Below are 13,518 nucleotides of genomic sequence, written 5' to 3'. Positions count from 1 at the left end.
CTCCTGCTCAGAGCTTACCGATGCAGCTGTGTGATGTGATTGTACCTGCAAGACACTGGTTCTTAGTGCTGATGACAGTTTTCCTTAACCCCAAAACTGTTTCTGGAACCTACTGTTTACTATGGATATCCTCATGAATCCTATTGTCTGAACTTATCTTTTTCTAGAGACTTGTTTTTGGAGGGAGAAAATATTTTTTTTCTTCCCAATAATGAAAACCTTAGTAATTTTTTTTTTTTTAAAGTTCATTTGTTTGGGGGGGGGGGAAATTGATCTCTGAAAAAAATTATAAAGTGAAGTAATTTGTGTTGACAGCTGGGATGTGTTGATGCAGTGGCTCTTTGCTGCTGCTATCTAATTTTTGTCCTGAGAACGTTACACAAACTCAGGCACTCACTAATTCAGCAAATAAGGTCCCACTGCCAAAGCAAATTCTAACTTTGAACATGTAATCGGTTCTGTGGCTCAAATAGGAAAGTGCCTTATGCCTACATTTAATTTCTGTGCACTTTTTTTTCTGCCAGGCTGCTCCCTCTGTCTTTGAACAAGTGCAGTTTTGCAGTCAGTACAGGAGCTGACCCTGTCATTCTAATAATATTTTTCCTCTTTCAGCACATGAAAACATTTGTTGCGTGGGATGTTTGGGTTTGCGTTTGGGTTTTCATTAACACGACCTGAGTGGAAGCCAAATCCTCGCTCATGACTGCGTGGGTGTGCTTTGACTGGCAGGCGGGTGTCAGCCCAAGACATGAGTGGGAGGTGCGGGTGGCAGTGAGGGACCTGCTCCCTGGCAGCTCGTCCCCACCCTGTGTCTTCTGGGTGTGATGAAGCACCCCAAGAACAGGGAGCTGCCAGCAGGAGCCTGAGCAGGCTTCAGGTTCGCTGGGTCTCCAGGAGAAGCAGTGTGTGCCCTGCTAATGTATTCCAGTGGGGGTTTCAAGCAGGGCTTTTTCATCAACCTCTCCCCAGCGTTAAACAAAAAGCAGTTTACACTGAAAAAATGTGAGAAATATTAGTGACACCTGCTCTCTGCAGCACTGAAATGTTTTTTTGATGCGCCTTTCCTCCTGGCTACCATCATTGAAAAAGAAAGCCGTCTTTTGTTTTCTCGGGGGCCTCTCTTTTATTATCTATGGTGGTATTTGCTTGATTATTCTGTATTTGTATAAAAGTAGAGGCCCCACACAACATCAGGGCCCTTCAGAGCTCAACACCGTGCAATCGCACAGATGACATCGCTTTTCTCTGCCGAATTGCTTAGGATGATCAGTCACCAGAGGTGAAGAAAGATGCCAGTGACCAAACCAGCCTCTTGCTCCCAGAAGACACCCAAGGGGATAAGAAGAGCCACAATTAGGAACAACGTGTCTGATGTGTGCTGGCTGCACCCAGTGTGTGCTGCAGCCTGCTACCACAAACAGCTTGTATGCCTGGGAGCAAACCAGAGCGTCTGTTAACCTTACCTCCTGTATTGGTTTAAATTTACACTTTTGGAGATCCCTGATTTTGCCCCAGATTTATCTGTGCAATACAGGCATCACCAGTAGAATTTTAAAGATTGACTGTTTTTAATTTCTTTTTAAATGGTGAAGAAGATTGGATCAAGTATACATGTATCACTCTTTAGTGCGGAGCAGCAAAACTGATTTTCACTGAAAACTCAGACAAGAGCCCTTTCAGACACTTAGCTGAAACATGCTGGATGAACTAGATTTAAGGTCTAAATGCAGTTGATGTACATTACCTGTACTTGGAACCAGCCCTATGCTTGTGAGAGCACTTAACACATGTGGTGTGGCAGGTAAAGGAACACAGCTGCAACGTTTTATGTCCAGCACTGAGGGCACAGTGGGACTAAGGCAGACTGACTGCAGAGCTGTTGTACCCAGCCAAGCTTGCTCAGAAGTGTTCTGCCAGACCATCAGATAGGTTGTGTTTTAGGAGTGAACCTTGAAAGTCAGCAGCTGAGTCCCACAGCTATGCTCAGCAGAGCTAGTGGGTGTATTTCTTGAAAAGGTCTCAGGAAATGATTTCCTATTTTGTTCCGCTGTGACTTTTGCTGTCCTGTTTTGCCTTCTTGAGGAACATGGTGACATCCTTATCTTCACATTGCAAGTATGGAGGAGAATCATCTTTCAGAGTAATCTTGTGCTGGCATGCTGTATAAATTTCACTAGAAAATTCATGAATAGTTGCTGAGAAAATAAGTTAATCTAGCTGAAAATCTTGGAACATGATTTTTAGGAACATATGTAGGCTTACAGTTGAGTTTTGTTCTGCTTTTACTAAACCACAGACTACAAGTTCTGATTATTTTGTCTTTGAAGGTCTGGATTGAAGGTATTTAACATTTTTTTTAGTTCTTATTCTTTCTGAGTAGGCTGTGCAAGGTATTGTAGGTAGGCCAGAGTTACATAAGCCTTAAACTATTTGATCTCTGAACATAAGGATTAATTCATCTTGGCTTCATGATTTTGAGTCCCCTGTTTGACTGACATTTTCCTTGTCTGCCTTTTTTTAGGTGCCAGGGAATCCGCAGCAGATAAAGCAGCTACGAATCTGCAAGGAAAAATACCCAACACCACCCCTTCCTCTGAGCAGGTATTTCATTAGAGCATGGAGAGATGATTGCAAGAAGCCTGGATCAAAAGTGTGAGTGCTCTGCTGCTTGGGTAGATGCAAGCTAGGCTGAATCTTCTCTGTGGTGAGGAAAGGAGATGTTTCTCTCCAGCCCTCAGCCTCTCAGCTGGGCTATGAACAGCACAGCAGAGATCTTTGTGGGGCATGAGGCTGGTGGAAACCTGTCCACGTCACTCCTGGTGTCTCCTGAAGAACCCCTCCTGGGCTGTGTTAGTGTAAAACAGTAAAAATGCTCTGGGTGCAGTGTCCTCCTTTCAGTGTCCTCCTTTCCCTTCATTGGTGACTTGTTACATAAATGGTCTTCCCAATTAAAAAGAACAAGATTTTACACAAATGTGTTGTATTCAGATTCTAATTTTAAGTATGTATCTGTACAATTCTGCTAACAGCTGACTGAAGCAAAGTTACAAATAAATAATATTATCTTTCTGCCTTCTCACTGTTTAGTGGGGCAGAAGATGATTGGGAAGCCTTTATTTGTTCAGTGAACAAACGAGTCAAACTATTTAATTTAACTAAATGAATGAGCACTGATAATGGAGTCTTCCTGTCATTTATTAATTTTACTAAAGAGACTTCTAAAAGGTTTGTAACGGTTTTGTCCCTTCCATGCCATCTAAGGGCCAGACTGTGAATGTCATTTCCTGAGAAACAGTTGCTAATATAAGGAATAAAACTGCCATTTAATTGGAGTAACATCACTGGAATTACTTACATGGCTACTGAAGGATCAGTCCAAGATTTTAATCCCCTGTGCTATATCCTTTTAATTCTGATTTTGAAATGCGTTTTACAGTTGAAAAGTGCATTATCGAGCCTCAAAACCAGAATGTTTTTGTTGACTGCCTGTTACTAGTTTAGTCAATGCAAGAGCTATTGTGGGAGCTCTACCTTATAGGAAGAACTGCTGTTCAGCCTAATTATAACAGATTATTAGATTAATTTTTTAATTGAGTAGCCTAATTAAAGTAGCCCCCCTACTAGCAGTTAGGAAGAATATATCTATTATCTTGCGTTCACTTTCTCCTTGCAAAGTCACTGCTAAGGAGGAGGAGGACAGCTCGAATAGTTGCTATGCTTGCATCAGTTGCCAACTTTCAAGCGTATTCTGACAATAACAGGTTTTGACAGAATTTTAAAGCATTTTGCCCCCCTGGTTTTCGGCGATGATAAATGTGCCATACAGATGACCTTTACACAAGGCCGCATGTTAATATTCAGAACCGTGCTTTTGTTTGTCTTGGACAATGGCTGTCATTAAGAAAGCTTGGTTTGCCAATATGCCCCCCTGGTCCAGCGCCGGACCCTTCCTGATTGGGCACCGGGAAGCATCATGTGCCTTTGACTGAAATGACATGGAAGATGTATGGTCCAAGTGCCGTCCTCGGCACCACTGCTGTGATGGGAAGAAAACCACTCTGACCCAAATAGACCTGCGCTCAAACAATGTCGCACCAAACGAAGACAACATATTGGGAAGAAAAATGCTTGTAAACTGTGTGTGCTGGAAGATGTATTGGTCAGATGGCCATAGGGCAATCTTTGAACTATTGAAATCTTTAGAAATATTGTTTAGTTCTTGAACAATACTTACAAACCTAATTAATCAAGCATAGATGGTTATTTTCACTCTTTACATACTGCATCATTTTGGAACAAGAATAGGGCTGTCACATTTATTTTGCTGACCAATTCCCAGGTGCTTGCTGGCAAAAGCAGAGTTTGAACATACATTTTCACAGCAATCCTGAAATAAGAGCCTTAGCAGAGCTCCTCGCCTGCTCCTAAGCCTTAACGTGCTTCAGAAGTTCCTCTTTGTTACCATTTCTCTTTTTGTGCATTTCTTTGGCTAAGATACACCATTTTCTTTCAGGTTTAATTCTCTTTATATTTAGTTATTGCTAGGAATAAATTTGACATCTTATCCAGAACAGTATTTTAAATGTGCCACGGAATTGATGTATGATGGAGCAAGCTAACAGCACAATTTTAGTGTCAAATCAATCATATATATACCTCACAATAGATCGACAGATAAAAAGTTTAGCATAAGACTTGTTATTAATTTTGTTGTTGTTGTTGTTCTACTGCTTCTACTACTGTCTTTTCTGGAGAAACTCTTGGGAATGACTCATGCCACGAATTCTTCTTGAATTAAATGGACTTAGATCTCTTTCCAAAACTCAGATTTTTTGAATCTGCAGTCCCACTGATTTCCAAATTCTGGTATCTCTATATTTAGATTACTCTTATTGTAATAAATGCTTACTGGCTTCAAAATTTTTGACATACAGATTGTGGCCAAAGCCTCTGGACATTGAAAGCAGTCATTGGAAGCAAGTAACTTGACATTTTGAATTAATCTTAAAAGCTATTACCATATAGCTTTGTTATTATCATATAGCTTTATAGATTGTGGCCAAAGCCTCTGGACATTGAAAGCAGTTATTGGAAGCAAGTAACTTGACATTTTGAATTAATCTTAAAAGCTATTATCATATTAGTAAGTTTTGAAACTAATTTTTACAGCCAGTAAGCAATTTATTAAAATGTTTGAGGTGGATATTAAAGTTTTTAACAATTGTGTACAGCAAGGACCATTAAATATCAAGTTTCTTTTTTATAATTAAAATCACTGAAATGATATTTATTAGTTAAAATACCAATTATTACTTTTTGCATTTATTATAATAATCATACTAATATGTTCAAGAGATTTCCTAAAGTAAACTACCATTCAGAAAAAAAAAAAGAGTATATTTTAAATCACTTCTGATCCTGGGCTTTATGTTAAATGAACAGTCAGGATTAAAATCACATATTTGAACTGCCCTCAGTGGTAACACTTTCCCACTTCAGGGCTTGATTGCTGTAAGAATGGAGATCCTTAAGCGTGTTTCATTGTATTTAAATGCAATGCAGTGAGATATGCCCAGAAAATATGGATCTGTTGAATGTGTGTAGAAATATTTTTGCAGTTCCAGCTATACATGCTAATTAGCTTTTTTTTTTTTTTTTTTTTTTTTTTTTTAAGTACTGTGTATAGCCTACCACCCTGGTAACCTCATTTATGCATGTTTGATATAATAAGCAGTCCATATAAAAGCATTTCCCTACCAACCAGGCTTGAGGTGGTATAGGAAAATGTTCAGACATTGGTTGTCAAAGCCTGCTGCATGGGGAACAGGAGTATCCAGTGCTAGAAGTCTTCCTATTTGCAGAAATTTATGGAAATAAACCATGTAAAAAGTAGTGTTGCTCAGGCTATAACGGTGAATTTGTCTGTAAACTAAAAATCAATCTGAGTCATGTGAATCTTCAGAGTTTGTGCACACAGTGTGATTACAAAGTAAGGGTAGCTGTGCAGATCTCCAGGCTCATTTTAAAGATGCTAAGCTGCTAGGTCCAAGCAGCGTTCCTGTCTTCAGCACTTGAAAATCATTTGGCATTCAAAAAATCAAGATTCTGGGTGTTATTCTGCAAGGACAGGAAAAGCAGTAATTCTGTGTAACAGGGAAGAGAGGTGGTGAGTTAATAATGTGGTTGGCTTCAGAACCAAGCCAGTGACGTGAGGCATTCACCTTTCAAAAGTAGTTATGGACCCGCCAGGCTTCATGTTACTTTAACTTGATGACTGCTGCTCTGGTGCATCACATTTTACTTTTCCTCCATCTGCTTCAGTCCATTTTAGAGGAAAGGACAGACAAGTTGTGCCATCGCAATTCTGAACATGGCCTTCCCAGGTCACCCCCACCCAGGGAGGCTACCCCATCAGGCTGAGGGGAAGAAAGGACACAGACCACCTTGAGCCCTGTAGGCCAACACAGGTGGAGATGAAGATGCTGTGTTAGGTGTGCTAGCAAAGCTTTGGGATGCTGCTCTTTGTTGGTGAGAGGAGGGTGCTCACAGGAATGGCTGTGGGGCCATCAGCCATCGGGCCTGATCAGCCGTTGGGCAGAACTCAGCTGTGAGTGAAAAACTGATGGGCCAGGTAGGTGTTACAGTTGGATTCATTTGCTCTGTTTTGCTTTTGATCTCATCCTCAGCAGCACAAAACCAAAATTTTGTATCAGTTCCTATTCTGCAGTTTATTTCAGAAACCAGTTACACCCTTCACATTTACAAGCCGAGTAAAACAAAACCCTATCTTTACAGTATATTTTCCACAGTTTGGGGCTCTCTCTCCCATTTGTCCTAGAGCAATGTAAATACTGATTACAGCGAAAATGGAAATTTCTATGATAAGGAACTTATGCTGAGGTAAATGCAGAAGAGGAACTGTGTTTTACCCCGAACAGTCCACATGTGAGATGCTGCTCTGGCTGAGCAGTGCCTGTTCCCAGTAACAACACTGGGGTCATTGGTGACTTTGGGCAGTGCAAGTAAAACAGTGTTTTGGTTTCTGTCTCAGTATACCTCAAGGAGGATGGCGGTGGCTTTCTGGCCCTGCTTTGGTAGGAAGATAATCATGTAGGTGGCCCATGTATATACACAGTGACTACACTGTATAGGTCTTTCTGGCTCTTTTTGTGTGCTCATCTATCCGTCAGCTCAGCTGCTGAGCCAAATCCTCACTTTTGGACTTTTGACATAAATCCTCTCAGTTTTTCCGCGTCTGCTGAGGCTAATGCAGACGGGGAAGGGGCAGGAGCAGCAGGCAGCCCTGCCAACCCGTGCCGCATGAAGGCTGTGCCTGGGTGGCAAGGGGCGGCTGCAGTGCTGGCAGCCCCAGCATCCCCTGTTACCATGGCACTGCCGACATTCTCCGGGCTTCTTCATATTCCGCGAAAAAATGCTTGGGGCAAACACCTTCTTTCGCAGAAATTTGGCATGACCGTCTCCTTCGCCACTGGCCTGTTCTTCCACCCATCTCCCCACAAAGAGGTTAATAAATGTTTACTTTTTTTCCTGTTTCCATATGGTTTGTTCACAGGCTTTTGCTTGTGTGTGTATGAATGCTCACTTGCATTGACTGCTGTGAGGGAATTGTTCTACTAATGCTGGCCATCTTCAAATCAATGCCTGCACATAACAACAGAAAGTGCCTCAGATGTAGTGGTTTCCACAGGACTATTGTTAGGCCTTTGTTAAGCATTTTTGAACCTAATAAATAATGTCAAAAGTCTCTATCCTAGCCAAAAATGTTCCTTTTGAAACAGTTCTAATAGTATTTTTGTTCTGTGATGTTTCCCAGTGTTGTGAAGAATTTGTGCCTCACAATAGGAATCTGGTATATCGCGTGCCACTTTGCCATTTTTTTTAATTTATTTTGAGATGGGAACCCTTCTTTTCTGGGCAGGCATTACCATTTCTTTACATAAATGTGACTTTTTCTTGAATAGCCATATCTCTTGGAATTTCGGTGTTGTAAATGCTACTAAAATTTGCAAACTACAGAAGGATTGAATCTTAATAATGATGGAATGAAGGGAGGGAAAACAAAATGCTCAACTTAATTATATGCTATTTCAGTGGACCTCCTTTGTGTTTTGTTGCATAACTCATAATTAAATTAAGTCTAAAGCAGGGTTTTAACAATTGCTTTATGCACTGAAAAACAACGATAACGATGGTCGAAGATGATCACAGTAGTCCCCTCTGGCTGTAATATCTATTCATCTAGACCTTAATGACTATTTATGCTGAAAGAAGTTCCAATTGGTGACTCACTATGATTCATTATATTTTATATAGTACCTATTAACAATAAACTTGAGCCGTCCTTAATCTGTAGTTTAATTTGTGGATAATATTCCCGTTTCTACAGTGCAATAGTGTGTAGCAAATCAAACTAGTATGAAGCATACTTGAAAGACATATTTTTTTTCTGCACAGTTTACTTTGCTTATTTTAATTGGACTCGTGGGAAAAATGTCAAAAATCACATTTCTGTGCATTCATATTCTCTGTGGCACCAAAGCTGTTGGATGCTAGCTGTGTCAAACTACTTTTCTTTCTGTAGGGCTTTTTGGTAGTTATCTCTTTTAAGTTTAGTGCAAAAAGTGACATTTTAGCTTGTTTTCTGGCTACAGGAAAAAATAAATAATAGGGGATATACAGTTGGAAGTTCTTACTTGTGGTGTTAGGTGGGAGGGCCTAAAATGAGTTTCAGCTGAATACAGTTGTAACAGAGAATTAAACTCTATTTGGAGCACAGGCCTTGATAAATTGAGCTTCTAATATGTGACAGAAGTAGTGGACATACTGATTTTAGCAGAAATTGTAGTAATGATTTTTTTTTTTTTTTTTTAGCTGCCATCTTCCAATTGTAATCTCAGACAAGATCTCCAGATATCTCCGGAGAAGGCTTTGGCCAGGAATAATAGTTTTCTATCAGAATTTAAATAGCAATAATATCAAAGTGCCTTCTAGAAAGGAAAAAGAAAATGCCAAAACTTGTATGAAGATTTAAAAAGAAGTATTAGGAACTTACTTTTGCTATTGAAGTTGCACAGAAGAATACTGGATAAAACAGATCTATTGGACAGGAAATGTGCAATAATAGTTTTTAATATAATTGCATTTTTCTTTTTATGTTACAGCATGAAGAGAAAACAATGTTGAACATTTTCTTAACATTTGAAAACTCAGTGTAATATCAAATAGGAGAAATCACAAAGAAAGTCTAACTTGAGTGCATCTATATCCAGTCATTAATGTCCAAGGTATATTAAATGTCTGCCTGCTGCTTGCTTGCTCAGTTGGTAACAGCTATTGTTATCTTCGTTCACATGTAGGTAGTGTAAGAGGTAGCCAAAAAGGTCAGTGGGAATGATTTTTTTCCTTAGAAAATCCCAGTCTTTTTCTTCACAGGAAGGGATTTTTTTTTTGACAATATTTCATCTGATTTTTTAGAACAGATAAAAAAAAAAAAGGAGGCTGATATGATCTGTACTGAAACTGTCTCTAGTAAAAGATGTGTGGTTTTCTGAGAAATTAGTCTCAGGACCTGAGGACCAATTCAAAAAGACCTTCATAGTGTAGATTATGTGCTTCATCTCTAGTACTTTAATACACAGGGCAGTTGTCTGTATGAGATACATAGTATAGTTTGATTTAGATGGTCCAAAGAAATAAAATGATCTCTTGAGCATCGTAGATAATTAGCACTCACAGCAGCTTTTTTTTTCCCCCCGTCACAAGTCATAGAATCATGTAATTTTTTATGTTGGAAGAGACCCATCCAACTTGGCCTTGAACTTTTCCAGTGATGCAACATCCACAACTTCTCCATGTAACCTGCTAACAGTGTTGTGCCACCTTTGATCAGTAATTAAAAGCATGAAGGAAAGTTACATTGTGGACTGGAAGAGAGAGAGGACACGCAGAAGGCAGGGAAGAAATCTGTTCGTTGCTGTTGGGCTTTGGCAACAAGTAGAAAGGAGCAAGGGATCTGAGCAACCTGATTACTTTTCAGCTTGATGAATGTGGCAGCATCAGGTGTGCTGAGCAGTAGTTGTGAGCATTGCTGAGCTAGTGGCAGTGCTTTGGGTGCCAGAAGTCCAGCTGCGACCACAGCTAAGTCTCCATGTGAGTGCAGTTTGAAACTGTACTAATTTAATTTGAACTGTGACTCACTGCCTTTCAGCTGCAGACATGATATATATATTTCCAAGGGCAAGATCATATATTTCACAGTAGTTTTCCTTTATATGAAATAGGCTTCCTGTGGGGAATCTTCACTGGTTCTGGTGAGGTATTTTTTCTTTTAGATTATGTTTCTTTCATGGATAAAACCTGGAAAAAAATGCAACTGTTGTTGATGGTAAGGTCATGAAAACCTTAATATTAAATTGAATGAGAGACAATCTGAATACAAGGCTTTTTGGAGATGGGAGTTCTTGGTGACCAATATCAGCTGTTTCTTTTTGTATGCCTATTTCTGCAATTTTCCTGGAGACTGCAGAATTTCTTAGAAGAAATCAAGAAGTCATTCAGTTCTTGCCTCACCTTGCCTCACCTTGCCTCTCTTCTCTCCTTGTCATTGTACAGTGAATACTTTTGAACGTTGCAGTAAGTAACGTGACTGTCACCTGTCATTCAGAGCTGCTGTCTTCCCTGCTTGCACCACCTTACTTTTGACCTCTTCAACTTCTCTGATTTTGAGAACATTTGCCTTTTTGTGATAGCTATTAACCTTGCTTGCCAACAGAGCCCTGAGGAGGCACAGGCAATGCTGATGGTGCTCCTGCAGTGTAGCTTGCCTGTCCTTGGAAAGTGTCCAGAGCTGTCCTCCAACAGTGGGACAGGACTGCACAAGCCTCCGCCAGTTTACTGTACTCATCAACCCTTGTCTGTGTGCTTTTCACACCCCTCATCTGGTAAAAATTTGCGTTTGCACCTGATCTTGCTACCTTTTGGGCCTAGGTCACGAGGGGTATTATTTGGGACCAGAATGAGGAGAATATATGTGATTCCTTGTTCTCCTAAGCAAATAGAAAGAAATTTCTTGTGAGGATGGTGGGACAATTTCTTTAGCAAATCCAAAGATTTGGTAGATGATTGAGTGAAATAATTGTGTTTCCCCAAAAGGATTTCTTTTACCCACCTGGAGCCTCCTCCTGGCCATCACCAGGCTTTTCTGAGAAGGACTCCAGGTCAAATAGCAAATATTAACTGGCTCCTGGAAGCCTCATGTCTGAGTAGGTTTTTCCTCCTGCTCCTTGAAACACTGTCATCTGTGTAGCTTTTCCATGCTTAATAAACACCTCAAAGCACCTTCAGTTTTTATAGTAGGGCCAAGAGGAGTGAGAATTTGTGACCCTACAGATCTAAGTTGCTTGGAGCCTGATTTCCTGTAAGCAATCTTTCAGATGATAAAATGCCTATGTGAAAAGTTACAAGAGCTTTGTATTGTCTCACAGCACAGTTTAAGTATTAAAGAAGTGTTTTCCTAATCACCACCAGTGTTTCATGGAAACATGCAAAATGTTGGAAATGTGAAAATCAAGGCACAGTCTTTTTGCTGTTAGAAGTTCCACAGATCCTGGAATATGATTTTAGGTAATCATTTTGGTTGGTGACACTTGAAAGAGGACAAAGATATATTTGTTCTCCTAATGATAGATAGTAAGTGGTTTGTTGTGTTGGTCAGGTGTACACTCCTGAGATCAGAGGATATGAGCTTTTTTAGAGAGGAAACTCCCTGATATTTGCTGGCTAAATGATTCATTACAAATACATTGTCAGGTGAACTTAGCACATTTGCTCTTTAATCATTAATTAAAATGAACTGAATTTTTGAAGCTGTTTATTACCTGAAACAGACTTCAGTTTGTTTCAGAAAGCTTCCAACTGTATTTTCTATGAACTATGACTGGTGGTGTGTAGTTAGTCTTTGTTCATGGAGCATAATTGCTTTTCTAAGACACATGAGATTGCCTCCTTCCCTTGATTTGAGGACCAGGTTTTCCTAAACAGGACAGTAATGAATGAAATTAGAGATTGTTCTTGGGTACAGGTTCACACATGAATATCACAGAATGGAGGATTCTGCAAAATCACTGTCTGTCTTAAAAAATGTACAAATATATATGAAAAGCATACCATTGTTACAAAGATTTTTATTTTTTTTTCAAAGAAAGGACAAATTCACTGCTTGTGCAACATTCCCTTTCACAGAGACACACCAACAGAAAATTTGACTCAGCATTTTTCCATTATCCACAGAGTGATATCAAACACTGGGAAATTTAAATCTTAATTTTACTTTAAAAGAAGGAAAACAGACAAAATCTAACCACATCAGAAGTCTGTATACTTGATGATGTATTTTCAGTTTGTTCCATTTATGGTGCTGTTAGTGATGTTTGTACACATTTATCATCACAAAATCTTTTTTCATGCATGTCACTTAGCAGAGATAATGTTAAAGCTGAAGTTTTTCTGCCAGGTGTCAATGCTAGGATAATTAAAAAAGAACAAATCAGCAGATGTTATTTATCAATTTATGTCAATAGAAATAGATGCAAGGAGGACATTTTCTTTTTCTTACAGAGGAAAAAAATGCACATGATCATGAGAATACATAGAAAAAAAGGAAAAGTGTTTGTATCTGTAGTTTACAGCTGGGATGTGGTGAGGAGGAAGACATGGTGCCTTATACAGGATGTGAATTTAAATTCATTCTTAGGTCCTGGAAAGAAGAACTTGCACATGTGCACTGTAGCTTTGTTGAGTCTGGCATCTCAGATTTCCTAAGATGCCACTGGCCCTAAGCCTGCACAGGTTTCATGTATCCTGAGGAGATGACTGTATTTGTAGCATCCCTGTTCCATGATATCAAAGGCTGAATGTATCTCATCTCCTCTTTTGCCTCTGGCTGCAGCAGCCTGCTCTCATACTTGGCATCAGAGCCCAACAAACGGACAATAGGTCCCTTATTCTCTGAACACCCTGGCTGTTGAGACTCATGAACCACAGAGGGAAAGAAGTCACCCAAAGGAAATGCAGAGGGTGAGGAACATGGTGTTGTGGGGGATGGAGGAAGAATATCAGAGGGGATGGAAGAGGAAAACCAGAATAATGACATAGCTTGAGTTGCCAAACAGTGCTGGGGGGGAAGTTTTGTACTTTGACCTCTTCCAAGGCATTTCTTGTGAAGCTGGGTTAGTCACATATGTTTGAATTACACAGGAGGACAATAATTTTGTAATGATCATTTTCACCCGTTTTGAATGGTCTACTTTGAGACTGATTTTGCAAAAGGTTTAAAAATCACAACTGCTGTTGAAAATAGTTAATTCTGAAAGAGGCACTGATAGAGTACTACTGTGACTCCCATTACTCATTAGCACTAGATAATCACTCACATAAGGTCATAAAAACACGAGAAAATTATTTCTGAATTCAGATGTTAAGGATGTGCAGTAGCAAGGA

The 13,518-nt window shown here is 39.7% G+C and overlaps 1 protein-coding gene across 1 annotated transcript in view; it reads left to right on the top strand.

Moving 5' to 3' along the window:
- Positions 1–13,518, top strand: part of LOC311443188 (uncharacterized protein) — a 289,234-nt gene that overhangs the window by 165,997 nt on the left and 109,719 nt on the right. The window contains exon 5 of the mRNA XM_084533165.1: positions 2,522–2,601. The gene's annotated coding sequence lies outside the window, so the exon portion shown is untranslated. The remainder of the gene's footprint in view (positions 1–2,521; positions 2,602–13,518) is intronic.

The sequence above is a fragment of the Aythya ferina genome (genome assembly GCF_964211825.1).
Source record: "Aythya ferina genome assembly, chromosome: 1".
In the NCBI taxonomy this organism is placed as follows: Eukaryota; Metazoa; Chordata; class Aves; order Anseriformes; family Anatidae; genus Aythya; species Aythya ferina.
The sequence above is the reverse complement of the archived record's forward strand: the minus strand, read 5'-3'. Positions and strand labels throughout refer to the sequence as shown.